Source organism: Thunnus thynnus, chromosome 12 (genome assembly GCF_963924715.1).
Source record: "Thunnus thynnus chromosome 12, fThuThy2.1, whole genome shotgun sequence".
Classification (NCBI taxonomy): Eukaryota; Metazoa; Chordata; class Actinopteri; order Scombriformes; family Scombridae; genus Thunnus; species Thunnus thynnus.
In genome coordinates this window covers 27,224,654-27,252,486 of record NC_089528.1, presented here as the reverse complement: position 1 = coordinate 27,252,486, position 27,833 = coordinate 27,224,654, and positions in this window count along the sequence as shown.

Sequence of the window (27,833 nt, the reverse complement as noted above, 5' to 3'; positions counted from 1 at the left end):
ATCCACAACATACACGACTCCAGATAAATAATAATGTTGCTCTGTGTCTGCTGCATGTGTGAGTAGACAAAGGTTTGCTAATCCGTTCCTCAAAAGCACTTTATAAGGTGATAAAATGTCATTGTTGTGTTTTCAGCTTGCTGTGCTGCCCCCAAGTGGCCCAAAAATATTCATGAAGATTCAAAAAAGATGGCAAGATGGTGATACTTTCATTAACCACCCAGAATGCAACCTACTAGTTGGGAAGCTCTGCTGTCCAAATCACCCAAATTAAGTTTTGGTGCCTGTATTCACTTAACCATCTGAAGGAAGCGGTGAGGATATTGCAACCCTTTCCCTAAACAGCAGCAAGTCCTCCATTCAGAAACAGGTGAATTGCTCAACATTACATTATTTCTTCACTCGTTCGTTTGGTGTGCTTTGGTATTTATGCATCACAGAGCAGCCAGGTCGGTAAACATTAGTGGGCTGTGGCAGTTTACTGACAACATGGCAGGATTTCCCGAAACTCCTTACACATTCAGTACATACACACCACCTACTCTGCCGTGAAAGGGCAGTGTGAATTCCACACCTGATCTCGTACTCCCCCACTACACACACGCACAGTCACATACCACAGTTACAGTTTTTTTCCAATTGCTAAACACTAAAATGACACATAAAGCACAATTACTGAAACTGACACTCAGAGAGGAAAACCTCAGCTCAACCCTCCAAAACTCTAAACAAATTTTCTGCTTTGCACCCAATTTGCAATTCAACGTGGCACTTTTTGCAACACACTGCCCACAGTTCTCTACTTAAGACACATGACTCTGACATTAAATCACTTGTTGTCATTTCAAAACACTGCCATCAAAATGCAACACCCATGGACCAGCTGGCCAATATACTCGCCACCTGGCCAAAAATCGAATTGCTTAATTGTCGACTCATCAATCAGGATGGAAGCACTATAAAAAGACCACCGGTGAGTACCTTTTTATAACAACAATGGAAGCCAACATAGCTGTGAGAGGAAGAGCTAGAGGGAGGGTGAGACCATGTTATCAACCATGCGTTGACAATGAAAGAGTTGAGTTACTGTTGCCTCTGTCATCCAGACATTTAGATTTGAGAGCATGTACCCAACCAAAATTTCAATCACTCTATATAATTCAGGACTCCACAAATACTGTATTCATATTCTTGTGTGACACCTATTTACTTCATGCATGGCTGCCATGTCATACACTCTTTAACTGTACAAGAGTCCTGCACAATTTACTATGGAAAAACAAACTTCTTAAGCTACACTGACCATTATATTGACCACTGATCACTATATTTTTGTTTTTCGTTAAGGACTGAGAGACAAAGTCATAATGGTGGATGGGTTTGAATGTTCAATGAGGCACAGGAAGCAGCAGTAATCAACTCGGCTTTGGCAAATAAAACAATTAGACTCTGAGAGATTAAAAGCCACATCATAACGGACAACACAATTTTCAACAGCCTGTCCACATTAGCCCGCATTCTCCATCAAAACCAAGTGCACATGAAGCAGCTTTATATTGTGTCTTTTGAGAGAAATTCTGAAAGAATCAAATCTGAGACATAAATATGTTGATTTAAGTAAAAGATTGACTACACTACACTACACATAGTACATTATTTTCCCCCAGTGTACTGGACTACACCATATTGACTGTTTTTTTTCTGAATTTTTGCTTGTTTTGTGTGGAAATGGATGCTAACGTGATCTCACATGAGTTTATTTTTATCGATGAGGCTGGCTTCAACCTCACAAAGACCAAGACAATGGGAAGGAAGATCATTGGTCACAGAGCCATTGTAGATTTTCCTGGCCAATGTGGCAGCAACATCACAAAGTGTGGCCCCATCACACATAATGGTGTCCTCCACCGCCGTGCCAGCCTTGGTCTATACAACACAACCCACATACTCACATTTTTTTGGACAGACTGTACAACATTTTGATACCGGCGGACCATATGGAATACGCAGAACAGCACAGATATGTTGTAGTATGGGACAATGTCAGCTTCCATGGTCCAGCCCTGGTCCAAAACTGGTTTGTTGACCACCCACAATTTCTTGTTTAGTGATGATATTGGCATGTGATGATACTGATGTGGGTGCTTTCCAGGACTGGATACGACACTCAAGGCGCTTCTTCCCTCAATGTCTAGCCAGGGAAGACATTGCCTGTGATGTTGATGAGGTGCTGTGGCCAGACCCAGCTAGGCGGCGAGATGCAGCCTAAGTAGTTTTCTTTCTTCTGTTTTTTTTTCTGTATATATTTTCCTCAAGGTTTTCTTTTCTGTTTACTGTATTCGATAGAGAGCATATGTATACTGTATGTGCCGTGCATACGTTGCACTGATCTGGTGTGGAGAAAAATAAAAAGGTTTTGTTTCAACTGTATATTAATGTTTCTGTACATATTTCTGTAGACTTGAACAATCCCTCTCTGCAGAATTCTCTGCATACTGTACAGAACTATTATAATGACGAAGCCACCAAAGCCACTGAAGATGGAAGTGCTTTTCATTGAGCACAACAGTGTGTAGCTAGTTGGACAAAAATCTGGTAATATGAATAAAATGTGTGCCATTTGGTGCAAAAGTTTGATTTGGTAAGTGTCCACGTAGTTATGAATGTAGTGCTTCATTTTGTGGGATATATGAGGTGTTTTGCACTTTAGGTGTGTGGTTTTGTGAAACTGTGTTAAGTGTTTTGAGAAAATGAGCCCTGTTTCCAAAATCTTATTTAATCAATCATAAAAAAAACTGTAAAAGTGTGACCCACATCTGAATTTCCTCTTTCACTGTCAACTTACAGTAAAATCCACAGCTGCCCTTTTTCTGATGAATAACACCACTTAGACCTTTCCAGAGTAGTGTGTGTGTACTCACTCTAACTGAAGCTAAATACTCCTGAATGTTTAGACCTTCACATGTAAAACTCTTCACCGTCCTCTCCTTCGTCCTGCTTCTCCTGCCGTGAAGAAATTGATGGTTGTTTGGTTTGTGGTCACATAAGCAGGATCTGTCAGCACCGTGGATGATAAACTAATCTCTTCATCCTCGTCTTTGGGTTTTCCTTTAAAGCGTGAGTGTATGTGTGTACATGTGCATGGACTGTATCTATTGCATGTTTCAGTGTCCTGTGATGTGATTACATGTCGTGTCTTTGCATGTTTCTTGTCTTTCTGCATGTGTTTAGCAGAACTTAATTTTTATGTGTGCGTCTGAGGATGTGTGTGTGTATGTGTGTGTGTTTCCCAGCCATCCCACGCCACCCGGGTATTCAGCCCATTACCTCCCACCAACCTGGCAACCCTGTTAGTAACCCTGCCACAAGCGAATAAGCCAGCAGGCCTGTAATGTTTGCGGTGAACCTCAGGAAGGAAACGATACCGGAGCTGGACTTGTTGATAGAACACTTGTCTTCATCAGGTCTCATAAGCTCTGACTCTCACTGTGTGAGAGAGTGTGTGTGTGTGTGTGTATGTGTGTGTGTGTGTGTGTGTGTGTGTGTGTGTATGTGTCCAGCCATTCAGTCCAGATCATCTTGTGTTCAAGGGTTTCCTCTGCATGTTTGTGCATGTGTGTAAATATATTTGTCATTGTGTAGGTATTTGCAGTTTAGTATTTCCTGTACGTGTGAATATGCGTGTTAAATGTTTCTTCCACATATATACACTGCTCTGTGTGTGTGTGTGTGTGTGTGTGTGTGTGTGTGTGTGTGTGTGTGTGTGTGTGTACACATGCCCTCTAATTCCCCTGCTGATCCCCTTAGCTTCCTGAATCAAACAGCCCATTCCTCACATAAATCTGCCGGGTGCGTTTAATAAAACGGCTGCCTCTCGGGTGGAAGAGGGGATTCGTTGGCGTCAAGAGATGCGGAGGTCGCACACAGGAAGAGGAAAACAGACAGGAACATATAGTGATTTATTCATTCACTCCCTGACTCAAGGAATTTTCAACACTAGGTAATTTAGCAAAATGGAGCTTTAGAGGGAGCGTGTTTTTTCCTGTATGCATGTTTATGTGTCAGCAATCGACATGTTTTTGCACCAAGACAAATTCCTTTATTATTGTACTTACTGTAAGTGATTTTAAGTTATCTTACATTTAGGATTTCAGTTAAAGGAGTGAAAAAATAGTCTAATACAAATATAAATTCTGCATTTAAAGGACCAGTATGTAGGATTAAGAGGCTCTATTGACAGAAATGGAATATAATATTCATAAGTATGTTTTAATTAGTGTATGATCACCTGAAAATAAGAAGTGTTGTGTTTTAATTACCTTAGAATGAGCCCTTTATATTCACATAGTTCTCTTCCACAGAGCCTGCCATGTTGCACTGCCATGTTTCTACAGTAGCCCAGAATGGACAAACCAAACACTTGCTCTAGAGAGGGCCTTTCACGTTTTTCACGAGTATCACAACCACCATACATTCTCCTACATGCTTGAAAGGGAGGGGCAGGGGGAGGTGTATTCAGTTGGTTGCAGTCTGCAACCTCACTGCTAGATGCCACTAAATCTTACACACTGGTCCTTGAAGTAAAAATAAACAAGTATTAGCAGTAAAATTACATTCTTCATGGAACATGCTTTGAATATGGTGTTTCAATAACTGTGTTTCCAAGTTTAAAGGGAACCTATTAAGCTTTTCCTTATTTTCAGTCATATATATATAATGTTACAATGAAGTACCGGCTCTGAACACTTCATTTCCAACGTTTTTTTTCTACTTTCAGCCCAAGCTGACGTCAGCTCGTGACAGACTTCTTTATATGGTCATCGGCTCCATGCTCAGCGTGCCAGTTCACTGCTCCGCTCCGCTAACATTATGGCATTTTTTTATTGTTTTGGTGGTAGTCACGCCAAGCTATGACTCGAGTAGAGCTGGCACGCTATGAGTGTTTTTCCATCACACAGCACGGCAAAGTAAAATAAGTTGTTTACCTGTTGGAGGTGTGGTGGTTGTCTGCAGATCTTCATAAATCATCATCATCATCATCACTGTGGCTGTTTCTGCTTGTACTGTTCCACCCTGCATTATCTCTAACTAGTCCACTCAACAAACAGCTCCAAATATCTCCATATATTGTTGTGTTGACTGGTTTTTAATGCCACTAACGAAGCTCTGCTAATCCACTTTCATTTCCTGTAAATTCTTCATAATACAAGTCTCCCATTATTTAGTAATTTAAAAACTTTTTAATATGTAAAGCAGGAAATGTTGGGTTTGTATCAGCAGTAACTTAACACATGTTAAGTCATAACAAAAATTATTTCATACTATGTAAGCCATTTCTGATCTTCCAGCTTCATTTGTAATGTCTGGTCAAGTTTAGATAGTTGGGTATGTTTAGAGAAAGATCATGATCATTATTAAAAGAAAACAACATTGACGTTAGTAGGAGATGGGATTTTGAATCACCTGATCTCCCTCTAGAGGTTTTGCGGCGCTATAAAAAAGTCACTTCCACCATTTTAAGCATTTGAACAAAGGACCAATGCAGTCATCTTTATAGCCTTCTATCTTACACTGTATCTCAATATACAGTACAAAGTAAAGGAAATGGTTAAAGGTAGTAAAACATGAATAGTAAAAAGTCTCCCAAAATGGAAAAAAGTGTACTTAATTATTTCCCACCTCTGAGGATTTGACAGTTACTGGGTTATGTAAGCTACTGACATACTGACAGCCCTACTTGTGTATTAATGATATGGCATTACAGTATATCCAGACACAACAGATAAGAGAAGAAAAAAAACATTTAAAAAACATATCAAAGTAGCTTCCTTAGACCTACATTATTGATCATTTCATTCTTCTAAAACTGATAAAGCAGTTTATACGTGCAGACACCGTTTACCTTGACAGTGTATCAAATCAAACATCAACATGAAAGGCCAAAAGCTTATTTCTACCATGTCTCCTTTCTCAGTGTATAATCTGATACTGGTTTCAAGTAGGACAATAGAGCACAAAGTACAATGCACCACATAAAAACAGATATAGAGCCCCAACAGTAGCCTGCTTGTCTTCCTCTGTTTACATGCTGGCTTCCTGTGTCCCAGTTAATCAGCGGGATCTGGGTGTCTGCCTGGCGCAACGCTGGAAAGAAGGAATAGACTAAACTCCTGGAGGAGTGAGCCACTGTGTTATTCATAATCACAGTCGTGCAATAACAAACTACCATCCTAAATTATACAAAGGGCCAGACTTGCTGCTCATTATCTGGCATGCAGTGAGAGGCGACATTACCGCATGCAGGAAAAATGTCTCTATTCTCAACCTCCATTCAGTTTTCTCCAAAACGGTGATGTTTGAATAACAGTGGCAAAGTTTTCCTGCACATTTATTTTTACTTGTAGACAACTTTAACACAGGCTGATGCTATTCTCGTGATCATGCGCCTGTCTTCTCACACTAGCACCTCTGAATGCCAAATATTTCCAAGATAATCTCCTGAAACCTCAGTGACTGCTGCCTATCTTAATTTAGTTTTCACCAGTGTCTACTTGTGTCCTTTGCTGATTTGTCAAGACGATTGGAAAATAATTGCTCCCACCGATACTAGCTTGGGAAGAGATGATTTGTCTTGCAGATTCCATTGCTGATTATTTAGCGAGGAGGAGGTCAGGGCGTGTATCTGCTTGTCTGCCTTTGCTAAACTGTGTGGCATTTTTTTGTTTGCTTTTGTCTCTTCCTTGTGTACGAATGTGCGTATCTCGATAAGGATCTCCCATCATTCCACACTTTGTTTATTTGAGATGAAGGCTTCCTGTGCATGTGGGGGGGCATTGAGTTCTTCTTCTATATAGAAATTTGCTACCTTCCAGTGCTGATCTGCAAGCCATTTACTTATTTACTTGTTGAACCACTGACAGAATGAAATTGTAAGGAAAGTTATTTGCAGTTGTTTTGGTCATTGTAAATTAGAGACACAATAAAAAGATTCAGTTGTTTTCTGTTAACTAAATGTGTGATAATAGCAATTTGCAAAAAAAATCTCCATAGTGTCATTTGGTCTGTAATGGGGTCTTAAACATATGTTTTTAGAAGTAACTAAATCTGCCCTTATTGTCATTATTTCAACATTTTTCTATACATATTTTCATTATCAACATTTGATTGATTCAGATTGACTGTGCTGCCAGTGATGATCTAGGTATTTTGATTTTTCCCCCCCCTAGAAATCCCATAACAGTGATATGTTTGTTTTAAAATGTCAGGACATGATAAATTTAGCATTCAATGTGGTCATGGGAGGGGAACAGGAGGTCTCCCTTCTGTGGACGTGCATGGAACAAGGCCAGGAAATGTCTTTATTCAAATGTGTTTACATTACTACCATATGACCTTGTGTCTGCATCTATTGGTTTTGCAAATTACTGGATTTAGATTACTCTATAACTTTACACAATAAGTTACTTCCGCGATTTTAGATTTGATTGACAAAGGAAATACACATGTAACCATAACATTTCACAACAATTACTCCCAAAACCAATGATGTGTCTTAAAATATGAGTTCCATTTTTACTGTCTAAAGGTTTCTGTTTTAAGTAGCACTCTTCAAAGGCTTTTATTGTGCAATATATGCTCAATGTGCACGCCCTTCTTTAGTTTTATAGTTCTAAAGTAAAAAGTTTGGAGTTAAAGACTAAACGGATAAATCACTGACAGACACTTCTGTAAAGTCCCATAGCACAAACAGTATAACATAGTTGTTCTTGCACAGTTGGTGCGTTCAGTTTGTGTGGTTATAAATGACATAATTGATTTGTGTGGACCCTTGCAGATATGTGGATACTGAAAGTTAAGTAATTCAGCCTTTTGAAATGACAGACACTTACTGATGCTGGGTGTTTTGAGATGACTTGCGATCATCTAAAAAGAAAGCAACATGTAGAATAAAGATTAAACACATAACAAAGGATTTTTATGTGGACACAATTCAATATTTCTCATTACGTTTAGTTTCAGGAGGCAGAGCGGTGATGAGTTTCTGCTGCGTTCCATATATGTTGATGTGTCATTTTTGCCCACACACACACACACACACACACTCTAAACCAACACGTTTTTGACCTGACGGTGACATCCATTAAAGGAACTCTCAGAGTTAAAGCCTCCCTGGTTGATCTTGACATCCATTTTACTTTTAGCTCAGGTATGTGGCACTCTACATCAGTTTGTTTAAGAGGTTTTAAGTGTGTGTGTGTGCGTGTGAGTGTGTGTGAATAGTGAATAGTGGTGGTGGTGTTTGGTGAGGATTCTGGTCTTGAGCTGCCCTCTCGTACCGCTTCACTGCTTCTTTGTGTATTGCTGCCTGAGAGTGAAGCAGCGATGGAGGGAAAGCTGACAAAGGGGTAGAGGTGGCGGTGGGTGGAAGTCAGCTCTTAACCACTTCAACACAACAGAGTTCCCTTCTCTAAATTAAACCAAGTAATTTTGGTGCCTAACCAAACCTTGCCATAGCCTTGTCATCTTCAAATGTATTTATTTTTTAAGAGTGAAATGTAATGGTTTTGGAAGGCACACTTACATTATGTTGCCCTGCCCATAGAGGCGTCAGATCAGAAAATGTGTCTAAGTGTATGTTTCAGAGCTAGGAGGAACCAAAGTGCAAGTCAGAAATAGTGTATTCAGCTATAGAGAGCCAAAGTCATGACGTCAAGTCCGTTTAGCCTCCGTTCCACTAGCTTCTGTAACTCAGTGCAATCTCTTATTCAGCGTTTCTTTCATTGGTCTTTCTGAAAAAAGGAAGCTTGTTCCTGGAGTTTCCTTACTTTCTAAGACTTATCCGCATCCACTATGAGAAATGTAAGCCTTAGTTATTCTAACAAAGTTAAACATATTCATTGTGCGCACCGAAAAAACTACAGCACAACTTGGTTTTATCCATATAAACTCTCCAACACATTCTTCTAAAGTCATTATTCATTTTTCTAGTTATAATCTCTGCTGTGTAAAGGCGTGTACAGTGTTCGCTCCTCTCTGTCCAACTGTTATTACAGACATGTCTGAACTAGCCGCGACCCTTCCACTCGCTCATGGACTCGTCCCCTCTGTCGAGCCGTGACGTTTAGCTAACACGTCTAGGTCTTATGGGAAAAAATGTTCATTAAAGACCGCTAAAAAACACAACTATTGAATAAACAATGATATTAGAATATTTTTCAGACAACTCCTGCCTTTATGTAAACATATGAGGCACGCCACACAACATGTAGTTGAGAAAGGTTCTGTGCCAAGGCTGGATTTTCAGTTATTAGCATACTTATGTCAATGGGATTTTTAATGAGGTTTTCTTACTTCTGGAGCGGAATCTGGAAATTCTGGTTCGACTTCAGCTCTCTATGTTGCGGAGAAACAATAAACATTTTATGATCTGCCATCAGCAGTTGGTTTCAGTTAAACATTTTGTTGCTAGTAGCAACCCCTACTGGCACAGTTCCATAGCAGTTTAACTGACATTGTTACGTCCACGTACACTGTTTTATCTGGTCTGTGACCAAGAACATACTGACAGGCATCTTTGATCTACTCCCTAAATGCACATGTTGGAACATTATCTGTAGCTACTCTTTTGATGACAGCTATTTTGTGATTTTTGATTTGTGATTAATACAATATATAATATAGATTATATAGCCAACTAAGCTTGCCAATATGGTTAGCTGTCTGAAGCTAATGTGTAGCTAATACACCATTCCAAGTAACTGTTTCTTTACTTTTGACCTAACTGTTGTGTATTTTACTCTTTATGTTTAGTCTTGTGGACTCTATGTATTTTTTTATTTGCTATATTAATTACTGTGTTGTACTTCCTATGGAGACTAAATGTTGTTCTTGACTGGTGATACATTTCTTCCTGGCATGAGGGACAATAGAACAATCTTGAAAGTCATCCATTTCCCTTGTTACTGTAATGTTACAACTTTATTACAATGCCTTTGGTCTAACTCTTGTATATGGTATCTCATCTTTTTCTGATTTGTTATCAACGTCATTGAACTCATGTTTTGTCCACTACTATTTTCATAGTTTCAAAATCACTTCTAGTAATGACTTCACCGTCCAACCCCTGACTTTGTACATTCATTAATGACATATAGTGTATGTGACCATACACCAATGAGATATTGCAGAAGGATTGATATTTTGTCATTTACAAACCTACAGATGGCAGCCGAGTGAACAGAATTCAACAACCTACTGTCAGAGATCATAAAAGCAAGCAAGTCTGGAGATGATTTATGCCTGCAGTGATAGGTGTGCAATCCCAACACACGAAATCCTTACATACAGTAAGAGACTGTGTTTCCATGTGTGTGTATGCACATGGACACTATGTGCAGCTGTTTCTTCTTGCTTATGTGTGTATGTGCATCAAAAAATAGCACAATCTGATTTACAGTATGAGGTTACATATTTCTATATGATGCACTGTGCAGCCAGCTCAGTTTTGTATGTTTCAAGATGTTGTGATGCACACCATGAGCATGTGTGCGTGTGTGTGTGTGCGTGTGTGTGTGTGCATGTACACATGGATAAATTGCCAGCTGAAGCTTCTATCTGCTTCGCTGTGCCCATGTGGAGCTCTGTGTGCATGCTCTCGGCTCTGCTTGCGTCCTGTTTATCTTCCAGCAGAACCTGTTGCGAGCAGCTCACTAATTGCCATGGGACAGTGCCAAGCACTCCAGTGACAGATGTTTCAGCTGGATGGCAGCTAATGAAGATCGGCTGGAAAACATCCATTGGACTATCCTCTGGAGGGCTCCCATGATTCATTATGCCTGCATTTATGCCAGAGGCCACTGGATTCACATTATCAGCCAGCACAGATCCCAGTAAATTTGAAGGCTTTACCATGCAATGAGCTGAAGGCTCCTTATTTAGATGATTAGTGTGTTATTGACACATTTTGTATTCAGTGGAAGCCATATTGTCGTTTAATTAGCCAGTCATTGTTGTTATTGGTTTTTCAGTTAATACCCTTTGGCAGTTTAGCATTTAATGACATTTATCCATGGCTGGAGGAAATACAAATGGTTTAATTTCCAAACTGTTGTAGAAAACAATGGCTAACTGGAAATCTTTACTTAATTGTAATCCATGATGTTTTTTAATTAAATGTATCATTATTATGTCCATCCGTATTGTGAATTATGTTGAAACACTTAAAATTGAGTATTTATTGGACTGGACGTGCACTCCATAATCTACTTTTAACAAATGTTCTTCAAACCTGCCCATCTAACAATGAGAAAGCTGTTTGATGTAATATTAAATATATGTATTCACAATACATAGCTGGCCAACTGGCCGACATCACTTAATGCCATCAAGAACAAACTAAACACGCAGTATTCTACCAGTCATCCTTGATGTAGATTAACAAGAAGGTTACAGACTGTGAGTATAAGGCCGCATAAAAAAGATTACATGATGCAGCAGCAGCTTTGCTTACCGGATGTGCTAAGGACATTTTGTAATGAAATTTGTCTTTAATGTTTACTAAAAGTAAACTGTAACCCTGGATATTTACCAATTTTCTTTTGTAATTTCACTATTTAACTATAAGAGTAAACCATAAGGTCTTTTACTTCCAGACTAGCAATCATACTGTTACAGTGATTAGCATTCACTCGGGAAAAGGATATTTCTTTCTTTTTGAATAAAGCTAATCAAATGCAGACTCAAACACACACTTTATTTTACAAATGAAGTGAGCCTCATAGACTCCCCTGAAAAATATTCCGACATTGCAAATATTCATAATCACCTCACTGGGAAGAAATCTTACTAAAACACAGATTTATGACACATAGATCCATATCTTATTCTTTCCCATTTATAACCAGCTCATTAGTCCTCATTATTATCAACTGTGGTTAGCGAGGTGACGAAGCAGCCCTACAGACGGCACTCAAACCGGACAGCTTCAATAACTGTCAAAGCCCCACGAGTGGAGCATGTATGCTAATCACCCCAGAGAATACAGCCAATTGATTCTAATTGGTTTGCTTCCAATGGCGGAGAGGCGGCCAAGGGGTTACTCTCAAGGTTCAGTTGAATGGAGGGAGGTCTAATTCAGCACACAATGAGGCATATGGGACTGTGTCTTTTGCAAATCTGCGGACAGAATAAGGACTAAAGCCTGAGGTTATCTTCTCTAAAGGGGCTTACGCTGAATGGCTGGGAGTGGCCTGGGAGCCCGGACGCATAATTGACGCACTGCCTTGCTGCCCGTGTGTAAAACATTAATGAATTAATTATGGGCTGGTAAAAAAAGAGAGAGAATAGTGTTTTAAACAAATGTGGATGGATAAATGGATGCATAGAGGTTAAAAATGGTTTCAGTTTCAAATCAACATTCTCTTTCAACAATTGTTCTATGTAATCTATATGTCTAAAATATCTTTCAAACTAATTTATCATTGTTTTTACCAAGACATTAAGGAGTCTTTTGACCAGCATGCAAATCACCAAAAGGCTTATCAAACTCCAGGACACTGTAAAAGTGTTTTATACTCCTTTGAGGCAGGATTTAGAAACTCTGAGAAGTTATCACCGCAATACAACTTTTGTCCTCTGCGAGGATGCTTGCGAGGTAAACAGTCAAATTAGCACAATGCTACCCATGACACTCTCTAGAGTAATTTTAAAATGAATGAGGAGGCTGGTGTTTGTTTTGTTTTTTTATGACACAGTGCTATTTTCAGTCTGAATGCTGGATAACCCCAGTGCATCAAGTCTCTCCTTCACTTCCCAGTGAAAGTGTGGGCTAGCTTGCACAGATCCAGGTCGCAGTAGAAGCAGGCTAAGCAAGGTAGCCCTGACATCCTTCACCCCAGCCACATCTTTCAGTTCTTTCTGGGGGGATCCAAAGGCATTCCCAGGCCAGATGAGATATGTGCTCTAGGGACTGCCCCGTGGTTTCCTCCCAGTTGGACAAGCCCAGTTTACCACCACAGTGAGGTATCCAGGAGACATCAGATTCCCAAATCCGATCCAGCACGCTATCCATGATCACACAGACCATAGGTGAGGGTTGGAAAAATTAGTAAGTGGACTTTTTACGCGCCTTTGCTAGAAAACCCTGAGTGCCTTTGATTTTTTTATTTGCTCTGGCAGAACAACACCCTCATTCTGTCATGTGCCATTATGCAATCCAGCATTTTTCACTCGAAACTAAATCTATTGGCTCATGTTGTTAAATGCCAAGACAGAAGCTTAAAAATCAAGAGACTGCACCAGTTATAAGTGTACGGTGCTAACAAGAAAGCTACAGCGCAGGACGTAGCACCTTTAAATGCTCATACAGCTCATTCAGTCAGTGTCCATACAGATGTTATCCTTCCAGCTACACACCAAAATCCATAATGACCTCATTCATGCCTAGTCCAAAAGAGAGAAGCCAGGTCGATCTCTCCCAGTTTGTCCATTGTCAGGGGGCTATTAGTGCTCTGGTTTCCTGGTAACATTTGAAGAGACGGTATTGGTTTTCACTGGAAGCCTGGCCTCTGTGGTGCAGGTGCCCCACAGATTTAGTTTCATGCCCTTTATGCGAAGCACTTGCCATCTGCTTGATCTGACTGTGTAGGCAGGTCTGACGGTTGTGAAAAGAAATCTTCTGTTCAACTTTCAGATTTGTTTTGTGTGTGAGTGCTATCTGACAGCAAGAAGGAGAAAGAGAGAGAGGAGAACATTTAGTGCAGGAAAAATCAGAGGCCGAGTGTTTTTGCTGTAAAAGAGAAGAAACCTTCATTCCTGTGTAAAAAAAAATTCTTATGGTCGTATCGTTTTGTTCGACTACTTTGACCCAAAAATGGTCTGTAGAAACAAAGTCACAGACAAACTATTTCAGATGTATATTTCTCTGAATGGTATCTTTGCACACCCTTTCCTTTCACCTACTTGAAAACATCCCCCAGATGAGAAAAAACCTCAGCACTCCGACAGTATTCCAGTCAGAAGACAGAACAAGCTTAGGAAGAAGATCACGCAAGACAGTTCTTCTAGGGTGAGGAATTTAAAGCATCCAGCAATGTGTACAGCGTCAAGCAGAGCGCCTGGGGGGGCAAGATGGATGCCAATCTCCCTGCTGTTTTGTCACGCTGTTCCTCCTGTCAGCAGACAAAGCTGCCACAGATACAGCTTGTATATAGAGACTGACACCTCTCGCTGTGGGACTTGGGTAAACACAACACACACCTGTATGATTGACGCCAAGACGCTTTTGCCTGGTTGCCTCTGCGAACCACATGAATGTGGCAGAATTGTGCACTGTACAGACACCTACACTGTCTTGGGAAGAAGTCTGACTCAAAGGATGTTTCACAGGGGATCATCAACTTCTTCACGTGCTGCACAGATGACAATGATGATCAGCTCCAGTCGCTCCCATAACGAGCTGATCATCATATCTCAGCTCATGGTTGTTGGTGTCCCACGAGGGCGTAAATGTAAAGAAACACCAGCCACAGCAAAATCCCATAACCCCCCTCGTTACCGACATGGCCTGGATTGCAGTATCTGGAAATATTTGTATTTGTGACATCCTGGGTTTGAATCTGGCCTGGGGCCTTTGCTGCATGTCATGTCTCTTTCTCTTCTGTGTCTATCAAATAAAGAAAAAAAAAATCCATGAGGACTTTTTTTTTTTTGCACGGATTCCTACTTAACAGCTGCCTCACATAGATTTTTTCCTATGGTGGTCATGTAGCATTAGTGCAAAGGGAAAGTAGGCATTGACAAGTTTATTCAGACAGTCCATACCCATCAGAGTCAGGTGCTTTATTCTTAAAGAACTGCCACTGCAGAAAAGTTGCCAGATTATTGTTTCCTATACCAAATTCTGCTATAGAAATCAGTTACAGGTGATAATTGTAAAGTTTCAGGTTGGGACGGGTACATTCAAGTTGTACCACAGTCACCAAGAAGATTTAATTGAAGACCTTTTAAAAATAGATCTTGGAAATGCCTTTTGACATCAGAGTTAAATATCTGCCCAAACTAAAACTACAGTGGAGAAAAAATGCATATCTCAAAGGGACAGAAAGAAAGACAGATGAGAAAATGAAAGCTCACCAACATTAAGCGCACCAAAAGTAAAGTACAAGAATATAGGAAGTAAGGAGGAAGTAACTTTAGGAGAAAATCCAGAAAAGACTGCAGAGTGAGCAGCCAACAGTCAAATCTTCAAGCATATTATTGATTATATATTTTTTTGTGAAGGGAAACAATGAACCTGTGGTCAAGGATGGCCTCAGGCCTCAGGCTCTCTCTTTTCTACTGTAATGGTGTCTAAAGAATCTGACTAGTGGTGAAGAACTGTGTGAAATCCACAAAAATGGACCTTATCACATTGACCAGAAGCTTAACATGGAGGGAAATCTCATATTATACTCTGTTTCCTTTATACTTAATGTACAAGATTAACTTGTTCACAGTTGAAAGAACTGTGGAAGTCCTAGAATATACAGAGAATTGAAGGTTTATATTTAAAATACACCATCTAGTTCAACATCCTCTTTTTTCTGTTTAGTTTTTTTGCTCTTAATAAGCATAAAACAGGCACAAATTAGTTCAGTATTTACTCTGAAACAGTTACAAGGTTTTGAAATATTTTGATGCTTTTTTTTGTTCAGTGTGTGTCACTTTGTGTGCAGAAAGGTAATGTGAGATTCAGGCTGACTAACTGCTGATACGTCAGGGTCTAGTGGGTGCAGACAGTTTGCAGTTGTGTGCCACATTGCAGGGCATGTTGCAGAGTCAGAATAAGATTGTGAAGCTGCTATTTCACCACGCTAAAACCCAGGGCATAGCAACCATGTGTTTTCCACTTTGCATCCTTCTGGAGATGACACAAAGTGTCGAACGTATGTGTGAAAGGTGCGCGCATTGATAGATTTTAAACGTCGCACGCAACTGCGAAAGCATAAGTGGCGTGGGAAACGCCAGTGCAAACACACATGGTGATCGCATTTTCAGTTTAGGGGAAGCAACTTGTCAACTTTGGAATGTTGATGTAAAAACAAATGTCAGCACTAATTGCTTCTACTGTTGGACAAAACAGTGAGATTATGACCAGTGTGAGAGACGTAAATCAGGCATGTTTGGCCTGTCTCAACCAGTCTGTGTACACAAGTGAAGGTACGTCGTATTTGCTGAGTTTGTGGGTGTTGGTTGTGTGTCTCTACCTGTGCTGTGTGTGTGTGTGTGTTTGTGCATATGACATAGAGGAAATTAATTGCCTGGCCAAGTTTCCGCTCATCTCTCGTTGTGTTGCATCTCTTGAGAATTCACAGTAGAATTAAATCTCAAAGTAAACACATGCTGTAGCTCAGGTTCAAGTAGGGTTTCAGCATGGTGTCCAACAAAAACAGAGACAGAATTCACTGCAGTCACACCTGGGAACACTTCGCTGTGAACCACAGACTACTCGTAATGACTTTGTCTCAACAGCTTACTGTGAGCCAAAAGTTTGGTTGGCTCACAAACCTGATAACCTCACAGTGCAGACCAGATGATGTATGTGCAGCAAACATACCAAGACACAGTCAAGCAGTTCCATAACCTTTATACCTTTATGCCATAACCAGTTAATGGAAACTGAGTTTTTGAAAGAAAGGTCAACAACACACCAGACTTTAAAACGGGAGATTGCTGTTCATTTCCCGATTCGAACCGCAAGTCGGAATGTTTTTTTTTTCCATGACCATGTGACCTTAACCACATGGTTGTTATTGTAACCATGACGATGAAGGTCCCCTAGCCTTAACAAAGTGCTTTTATTGCTGCTATTTTAACCCAAACCATGATCTTTCCCTAAACCTAACCTAGTCATTTTTGTGCCTAAACATAACCAACATATTTATTTTTCAACAGAGATTTGTAACAGTTTTGAAAAGCACAGAAAAAACGATGCTGTCCTGCTGATAGGGGCATCAGCGTTTCCATTTGCCTTTCTGGAGTGCATGGACCAACAGCGTATTTTGTCTTTAGTTTTAAAGGACTTGTTCATCATTTCTCAGAGTGCTTTACATGTTTATAACAATTCCTTTTCAGTCACAAATGAATAGCAAAAAATAATTAAACTAGCTAAAACAACTAACTCAAAAATTATCTTCAAGTCTTCAAGGGAATATAAGATAAGTTATAGAGCAGCCTGCATCCACAAGTTGCTCAAGTTTTTTAAACATACTGTATTGTATTTTATTGTACAGCAAAATGTGACAATGCAGCCTTTGAGAGCAAGTTGTTTACTTTGTTCAGGCTTACAAGATGTCTCATGTTGCTGAAAACTTTTCATACCAGATACATTCTGATGTACAAAAGGTGGTCAAGTTTAGTGAGAATTAAAATCATCACAAAAGTCTCCCAGAATAATATTCTAACATGAAGATAATAGTTATTTACAACAGCATCGGAAGTAATATTTGAAAGAGTGCAGATTTTTTACAGTTTTTACAGCAAAATAATGAACAGATGCCAATGAATCAACTTTATTTTGGTACTTCAAGAAAAGGTTATTTTACCAATATAACCTCAATGTTTAAATGAGTGCTGGCAAGGATTCATTTCTATGTTGGTAAGCAAGAGGAGGATTTTACTATGTTGTGGATGTGAGCACATCAAGGCGTCAGCCATGTGTTGAGTGGGTAAATTATCCTCTGATCCTCTGTGGACAGCTGGCCAAAAGTGATCCAGACAACCAATGAAGCCAGTTAGTGGTTAATACTCTAAACTGCTGATCCATCAAATGGCAGTTTTCTAAACAGGCCAACTGAAAACACAGAGATGCTAACTACTGCTATGGATGCTGCAGGGAGTTCCTACAATATTCTGAGCAGCTATTATAGGATTTACGCAGAGAGGTTTACCACAGTATCATTTGAACATGGAAAGTGCTAGAGGAAGCAGTTGTGAAAGAGTTTAAACTTGCAGATGTCTTCAGTTTCAGTTGTCTCTCAGCTCTCTTTTATTAGTGTGAGCAGCACATTATCAGAGACTGTTGTCATTTACACAGTCACTAGAGAACACCAGACAGAGTAAAAGCTGGATAAATAACTAATGTATGTATGTATTTACAGCAAAGAACCGGAGATGAAGAAACTTGTCGGGAAACTTGGGAAAAAAATAATACATAGAGTTACTCTATAAAATGAATAAATCCATGAAAGTGAACACAAAAAGCTGTTTTCTATTACTTTATTCAATTTAAAGTGGCAAGACTAATGACCTGTGTATACCAAATACATTATTTTTGTCAGAAAAATGTTGGATATTACAAAATAAATAATAATTCACATCAGCTTTGAAAATGTCTGTCAGAAAGTTTTGGAAAAGTCTGAAGTTTATTTTTGCATTTGATGAAATTCTCAACAGTGTTGAATTTTATATATGAATGGACTTTTTTTCAAGTTGTCATATTTGCGACTATCAGCTACACTTCAAGATCAACTGGATGGCAGTAACTGATCTGTTAATAGTAGCTGTTATTTTTAATTAACAAACAACTACAAATGCTCCCCTGTCTCTCTTAATACTTTTTTCTTCTTTTGAGTCTCTTTTGAGTTTTCTTTTAAATGCCAGCATCCAATACTATGTGTTTTAATATATAGGCCACCTAAGGCTAACAGTTCTTATCTTTGGTGATTTTAACATACACATTTCTTGGTTTACTGCTGATTTTATTAACCTCTTTGAGTCTTTTAATCTTGAGCAATCTGTTAAAAATCCAACTCATAATAAGGGACATACTCCTGATTTTAATATCTTCAATCACATAGCTGTGATTTTCCATATCTTGCTCCCACTTCCTGCTCATAAGCTATATCCCTGTACCACTCTTGGTCTTTTAATTCCAAATCAGCTAGCAGTTTTTGCAAAAAAGTTCTTAGCTGCTTCTGCCAGTAATAACCTTAATCAAAAGGATCTCTCTGTAAATGATTTACATGATAATTTTAATAGAAAATGTCAGACTATCCTTTATGACATTGCCCCTATCAAGATGAAACGAGCAAGACATAACGCCCTCCCCTGGCTTAATGACCATACAAGGGATTTAAAGAGGCAATGTAGAAGAGCTGAGCAAAAATGGAAGAAAGACCAACTCAAAGTATCTCTTGATATCCTTAAAAGTTTGATGTTGGCCTTTCAGCATGCAGTTAAGGTAGCAAGGTATTCCTATTTTTCCAAGCTGATTGCTAGTAGCTGCCACAAACCCAGGGTTTTATTTCAGGCAATCAACTCAGTGGTTATCCCCCCCCCTCCTAGCCAGCCTATGAAAGCATCCACTGAGAAATGTCAGCAGTTTCTCCACTATTTCATAAATAAAATAGATAGCATTAGGCTCAGTATCACACCTGTGATGAGAAATCTCCTCATCTGTACTGAACCCTCTGCCAGTATCCCTCACTTTAAGCATATTTCTGTGTCAGATTTAGTGGAGTTAATCTTCCACTTAAATTCTTCCATCTGTCAATTAAGACATTATCAACACTAGATTGCTGAAAGAGGTATTTCAGAGTGTTGGCCCACAAATTTTCTCTGTTATCAACTTCTCATTGCCCACTGGCTCTTTCCCATCCAGTTTTTAAAAAATGTAAAAAATGTGATAGTTTGACCTCTTCTGAAGAAACCTACACTTGACCCTCTTGTTTCTTTTAGAAAACTCTGTTGCCTCTCAGTTAATCTCACATATGAAGAACTGTAGTATTTTTGAGCAATATCAGTCAGGATTCTGTACCCAGCACAGCACAGAAATAGCTCTTATTAAGGTTACAAATGACTTACTGCTTGCCACTGACTAGGGGGTCCTGTGTAATTTTAATTCTGCTCAATTTGAGTTCCACATTTGATACAGTTGACCACGATATCCTTTTAAATCACCTGGAAAACTGTGTTGGCATTAAGGACACTGCTCTTGTCTGGTTTTACTCCTAGCTCTCTGACAGATCTTTCTCTGTTGTAATGGGAGAATTCTCCTCATCCTCAGCCCCACTCTCATGTGGTGTTCCCCAGGGGTCAATTCTTGGTCCAATATTATTTTCTATTTATGTTTCCTTTGGGTCAGATCATCCGCAACTATAATATTAATTTCCACTGTCATGGACAGATACCCAACTATATGCTCCCCTTACATGTATTGACAGACAAATTCTCTCATGTTATGGAGTGTTTCCTTGATATCAAATGCTGGATGTCACAAAACTTCCTCCAGCTCAATGAGTCCAAATCTGAGGTCCTTTTATTCGGTCCTCCTAACCTGATTGGTGACTTGGAAAAGAATCTTGGGAACCTGTCCTCCAATGTTCTTTGATCAATCAATCTTTGACTCTGAGCTTTGTTTTGACATACAAATCACCAATCATGCTTTCTCCGATTAGGAACATTGCAAAAGTTTTTTTTTTTTTTTACCTCAAGCGAAACTTGAAAAAATCATCCACGTACTAATTTCGTCATGACTGGCTTATTGTAATTTCCTGTATTCGAGGCTCAGCCAAAAGGCCATCTTCCATCTCCAGCTCACTCAAAACCCAGCTGTCAGACTTTTAACAGATCCAAGAGACAAGACCATATCACTCTGATCCTTGCAACGGCTACCTGTTAGCTATAGAATTGATTTCCAACTTTTATTTATTACTTTTAAAACCCTACATGGCCTTGCTCCTACCTATATCATAGATTTACTTGCACCCTATGTGCCTAGCCACTGCCTGCACTCCTCAGGTAGGACCTTCCTAACTATTCCCACAGTCCATGTAGTTACAAAAGGTAACCAGGCCCTTTCCGTTAGAGCCCAGCAGCTGTATACAGATGGTAAGTGTTTGGCAACTTGTGCTGCCAGACTTTTTACAATTTTTTAATTTTTTTTTTTTTTTACATTAAAGTACATTAAACTTTTGATGTAAAAAAAAAACAGAAAGTTGCCTTAATTTTACATTCAGTAACAGGATGTGAATTATTTGTATTTTTACATAGAATTCAATGTAATTTAACAATCGAGACCATTGAGTAATTGAATAATCCTGTTAAAAAAAACTATAATATTCCGTTATATTAATTTACAGATTACAGCCTTTTTTTTATGGTGAATATTTTTAATAAAAAATAATTTACTGTGTTTTTATGGCATTTACACTTCATGTAGAAAAAAAAAGTAAAATAATACAGTAATATTACAGTGTAGAACTCCCTACCTGAGGAACTTAGGTTAGCAAACTCAGTGCTTTCTTTTAAATCACCTCTCAAAAATTCACTTTTACGGGAAGGCTTTTACAGTAAATCTGTTGTTTGTCAAGCTTCTATTCCTCTTTTATCACTTAAATTTCACCTGTTTTTATTATACACTTTGTTTTATCAGGTCTTATGTTCTATGTTTTAATTATGTTTTAGTTGTTTGTATCTTGACTGTGTGTACTATTGTATCTTGTTCTGTAAAGCACTTTGTAACTGTATTTTGAAAAGTGCTATACAAATAAAATTTATCATTATTATCATTATTATTATTATTATTGTTACTACTGCTACTATTGGCCCACTTGATCCTTCTACTCTCTTCCTCTCTGCTCACTCATATAATCTAAACTCACCTTTATCTGTCTCAGCAGCGGAAAACATGCTGACCTAATAGAGGGGCCCTGAGTTTACAATACAAGTCAAACGCCATATCCAAGTTAATCCATCCCCAGCAAATGACTAACTACTGCAGCAGAGGCCATTGGCTGCCCAACCCGGGTCATCCCAGCTGTTTTACTGCTGACAAAGAAAAGATTGTTAATTGTTTCTATATGAGATTAATCCCCTACTTGTGCAGTTATGAAACAAATGAGGGAAATCATAAACAGCTGGGAAAACATTCCGCCCAACACTCCTGTTGGCCAGAGGGGTTTGGATTAACAAACCACTTCATGAAGATGGATGGAGCGAAATGCACATTTGTGGGTTCCGTCATTCTCCAAGTGCCCAAAGTTTACAAAACTACACACAGAGATTGAACTCATGTCAGTAGTGCGGGCATATGGAGCTTACTGTGACAGTAATGCATTTATTTATTGCTGAGGTCGTAGCTGTGAGGAAAAAGAACAAAGACTAGTAGATTTCCTGGGTTTTATCATTAAAAAAACATTTCTCCAAGGCTTGCATGACTGGAGTTTTCAAAAATGAATCAGATTTGGAAATGGAAGTTATTAAAAGCTTGATGTAAAAATGACATAGTTTTGATATTTGTCAACATACGTGAATTCTCGACAATTATCCCTTAACATTGGATGAGCATTGACAGAAATAGTTTATAGGATTTACTATATTTTCAGAAAAGACAGGCAGAGTAATTAAGGCTAATTTCCTTTTTTTTTCTTCTTTTTTTACTGATTTTCACAGAAAATGTTCAACTTTTTCACAAGAAAGCTGACCTTTTACTCATACTTTCACCTAGATCTCCCCCAGTGGGCCCCACACATTCAAAATTTGTTATTTTTTCGGTTTCAGCTTAGAAAATTCTTCATGTAATTGCCAATAAAGAGAAAATCAAAGAGAAAAGCAAATTAGCTGCTAATTATGATCCAAAGTCCAGCTAAGTAAGTAAAATAAAAGACTCTGTGTTTGTACATTTACAATCTGATTTTCACCTGAACCTTTGTATTATTGACTTTTAAATGATCTGATTTCTCAATAAATATGTTAAGAAATGTCTTGACTTTATACAAACAAAACATTGAGTCTCGAATTTAAACTAAATTAGATGCTGTGTTAAGTGTACAAAAGTAGAAATAATAATAATAATAATAATAATAGTACATTTCATTTGTACCACAGTTTTCATTCATAGTGAAACTCAAATTGCTACAATATTAATTACGTTATTAATTGCGTTATTAATACTGTTGCAATTGTTCTACGTTGAACACACAACATACAGAAAATAACTATAATAAGAGCTAAGAACATATAACTTTGTCAACTTAACTCAAAAGCTGTGCAGTCTGTGGTTGGTGAGCAGTGTGATGTTGTAGCTCTGTGTGTTTAGCATGGCATTAACAGCTTTGTAACAGCTGCAGCCACTCATGATGAACTATAGTGGATGTCTACACTTGGGGCTTGGTAAAAGTGTCCAGAAAGTGGCATTACATGCATGTGTGTTGGAAATGTGTTAAATTTGGAAAACACTCCAACAGTCTGCACAGGAGTCGATGGACACGCGGTATGCTTTCAGTGTCAACTGTTATCATTTGGCTGGCACGTCTTATGGTCGATGAGAGCGAGTGCACATCCAAGTCAACTTCTCCAGTATGCTCCAGTGTTTTCCAGCTTGTGACGTGCTGAATCTTGAAGCAGCCATGTGTGTCGGCTAATGGAACGAAGACAAAACATTTTGTACGGCTGATAGCGTCTGTTTGTATAAGCAGAACTAAATGGGCGTCAAGAGACTAGAGTAGAACAGGACATGCTTGAGACGGTGTGTAAATGGAAAATAAATGCAGGTGTCTTAAGTTGAAAGCTGTCCCTAAAAGCATCTAGTGCAAACTTTATGAAGAGTATGATAAAAGGTTGTATTTATACCTAAAAACTTTTAGCTTAAGCTAATGCACAGTGGCCACCAGATAATGCAACATGGATTATTTGGATTAACTGTGAGAAATGATAAAAGGTCGATGAGGAGAGCAGCATTAGGGAGGGGAACCACCAGGGATCCTCATTTGGATAAGTGTGGAAAATGTAGAAACAAATTCAAAAAAGTAAGCACACTCAGGATCAATTAAAATGATGATTTTATTATATTTATACTTTACTCATCCCTCACTGGGACATGTTCTCCCCTATTGCCCCTCTCTACAAGTAAAAGGTCAGAGAGCAGAGCAGCAGCTAGTTGATAGTGCTTTGGTCTGGATGTTGCAAAGTGGTCAATTCTGGTCTTGAAAGAATTCTTTGAAAACTGATAATATGATTTTATCACCATCAAGCTGCCAAATGATATCGATTGTCCAGAGCTGCCTTCTTCTTTGCAGCTCATTCTTGAGAATGATTTACTGTTACCAGCAGCATTCTTCTGGTGTGTTCAGACTCAAAACAAATTTGTGTTATTTGCATGAATTTGACAGCTGGACTGTCTGCATTCTGTTTTTATTTACCTCAACAGCATACAGACACTATAGCTGTAGCTGGCAAGCACCGTTTACACCTACCTTGGAAGTGTTAAGTGTGGCTGTGTGTGTTGCCACCTAGAGTGAATTTGCATCTGTTTCTCTCACTTGCATTCTTAAATTCACTGATACAGATGATTTCAATAGTATGTTGACATGCAAATATTTCCCAACTAAACACAAAGTACGGGTGAGAATGATGGGAATGTCATTGGTTTTGGCCAAAGTACTGGAAATACTGAAATTGATGATTGATTCATCATGTGGGAAACATGAATGTCTATACAAAATTTTTATCGAGAAACCCAGTGAAAGCTTTGACCTGCTGGTGGCACTAGATGCAAAGTCAGGGATCACAAAAATGTCATTAGGAGTCATCCTCTGGGCACCATGGATATTTACCAAATTTCATGGCAAGCCAAATGTCTACAGATTCCCAGTCATCCAGGTCAAATGAAGAAGCCTTTTATACAAAATCTCATGGCACTCCATCCAGGAGACCAACATTGCCATCCCAAACCAACTGACATAACTAGTAGTGGTGTGGAATTCATTGCCTCTCCTTTGTTGTTTAAGAAACTAATCCCACTGAATTCTTGTGGTTCCTCCCCTGGGGTTTGGCATATAATCACCACCAACTTGAATCACTTCGTTGCAAGAGTAAAGATTCTCCCAACTACTGATAAAAATGCTCCATACCTGAGGAGAAAATGTCATAAGTGAATGCTCTCTGGCCTGTTTTGCAAAAATCCTACAAAGCTCACTTTTGGAGATTCACCACTGTAAACGAACAAAAGTCATGCCAAGAAAGTTTTCAACCTGAATGCTTTTGCCTGAAATCTTGATGAGTAACAGAACTACAAAAGAAACATCTCCTTGTAATATTGGCCATCAGTGGATATTTATACCACCCACACTGACCAGCTACCCTGCAGCTGCCCTCCTGACCCTCCGTAACCCCTATTTGTCAGGTCACTCACCATCTGGTCCAGCAGTGGCCATCGGGCAGAGAGAGCGGTGGTCTCTCTTCCATCAATGACAGCAGCCTCTCATAGGCTGCTTGCATTGTGTCCTGCTTCATGCCTTTCACTGTGCAGAGAAAAATACTCTTGGTTTGCAGATACAGAATTTGTAATTATACAAAAATATTTTCATGTATCTGTGTGCACATTTGTATGTGTGTGACTGCTGTCGTGTGTGAGTGGTTGTCTGTGTCACCCTGCCCTGACAGCAGAGGAGTGTCCTGCTGAAGAACTGATGGGTAGTTCATCAACAAGTCAGATCTATGGTCATGGACAAAATAGACAGAACATAATAGAAAATTGCTGAAAAATACTGCAATTTGATGACTGCAGTAAAAGTTTCCTCTGCTCTTCCCTGTTCTCTAAGGCTAAATTAAGATGAGCTACAATCACTGCTGGTCCCAGCCAGTGAGATATCCCAGGTGGCCCTTAAATTGACCCTATGCTGTCAAGAGCATCTGCTAATTACATGTCTTTATCCTGGATGGACCTGTAATGGACACTGTGGTTAGGCCTGCCGTTTCTCATAGCCTGTGGCAAGACTTCCAAGTTAACAGTCTGGCGGCTTTTAGCACAGCACTGAAACCAAAGAAATTCAGTGAGAGATAATGTTTGATGATCAAATCTATCCTGTTAATGCACCTACAGAGGCTTTGCGTTATCAAAAATCTCTATGAAACCATTGCTGAAAACCATTAGAGGTCCAATTCCTGCAGTAGACATTGTAGCTGATGAACTGATGCAAGCTTTGTAACTGATCCATCACCAGGTTTGCAGCACAGCTCAGTTTGTTTTTGAAACAATTGTGGATGAAAAAATATAGCTGTAGGGGAAAGATTAAAAACCATGTCCCTCCTACGTCTTTACCCTGACCTTAACCAAACCATACCCAAGTCTAAATTTAACTACTGTGTCTGTAAACACATAACTAAACAAAACCTTAGTCTTATACCCAACCAGTCCTGAGTCTGTGATTTGCAGGTCAGGATGACCAGAATCTTGGTAAAAAATGGGATAAATTTGGTTGAAAAGTAGAAATTAATTGAGATGTTTAGTGTACCATTGTTTCATTACATTTAAAATGGATGCTAATGTAAAGCAAGTCTTAAATACAGTCTCTACTCCCACAACAGCCTCAGTTAGACCAGAATACAGCTCAGTACAAGTGGCCACATTTCTATTTCTAACCCTAACCATATTAATATGTATTTTAGCATTTGAGACTGTTCAATTACAAACAACAAAGGTGACCATTGATGTCTGCAATCCCTTGAGTCATACACACAAATTCATTCTGTCTTGAGGGGATTATCAGCCTCGAGTGATGTGTGTTATTTTTTGATAGCTAGATAGTTTTGAGTGAATTATCCCACTTATACCATGGCCACTCACCAGTGATCAAAATATAAGTAGTTAGTCATGATGTCATATTCTAGGGCAATACAGTTTTTAAACAGACACTACGTAATTGGCACTATTTTTGTCAACCTTAAAATCTGTAAGATTGTAATCATATCAAATCCTATTTTGATCTTATTTATGTATGGCCATTTTTCTGCAATAGCCATTGAGCCTATACAAATATATACATACATATATACAGTTTGTGTGTGTATATAGATATATATAGATATATGCGATTCATGACAAAAAGAAAATGGGGAAATCTAATAATTAAATGTATTAACAGATTTTTGCAATAAAACATCAACTTGTGTGTAGGGATCAATTAGTAGATCAGAGGTGTCGGTGAGTGTACGTGTGATTATGTTGTGCTACATGGTGTAAAATAAAGATAAATACAGCAAAACCAAACCAAATAAATGAAAAGGTCTTGTGCAAGAGGGAGAACCAGTGAGTGAGTGGAGTGAGAGAGAAGGAATGGAATGGCTGATTTTAAATGGTTGGATGGATGGATGGATGGATGGATAGATGGATGGATGGATGGATGGATAGGTCAGGTGCACCCAGTTGAACTCCACTATTGGGTTGTGTTGCTGCGCTGCAAAACCGGTTGCTCCTCCTCTATTGCATTTCTGAAGCTACTCAAGGTATATGTGCTGCCCCAGTTGTCAATACATGTGTAATGTTGAAAGGAAATCTGGGACCCATATTATTAAAATACATTTGCCGTTACTGCCAGTATCCACAGGTGTCGCAAACACAACCAGGACTGAAATTTTAATGATTATGAACTTGAACTTTACAACTACGAGAGGCCGTAACAGCTGAAAACCATTCATAAATTAAATTAAGCCAACTATTTAATTTATGACAGTAATGAGGTTATCATCAGAGTTAAGTTGTTATCTGAAAATAATGTATACTCTGTAATCAGTATTAAGAATGTCCATACAATGATTTTATTGAGGCACATATTTATCCAGTGCTCTTTATTGGTCTCTCTCCCTCTCTCTCACACATACTTCTCATTCTCACACTGGTAGCCGATAACTTCATTCTTGGTCGCGCTCCAAGGGATTCATCGTTGGCTTGACCAGGACCTCATGTATTCAGTTAAACCAATCAAAGCTCCATTCATTCCAACAGCCCACAGTGCCCAATTCATTTTCAGCCAATAATAGGGAATCTGTTGTAGTTTTAATGGAAAAGACCTTTT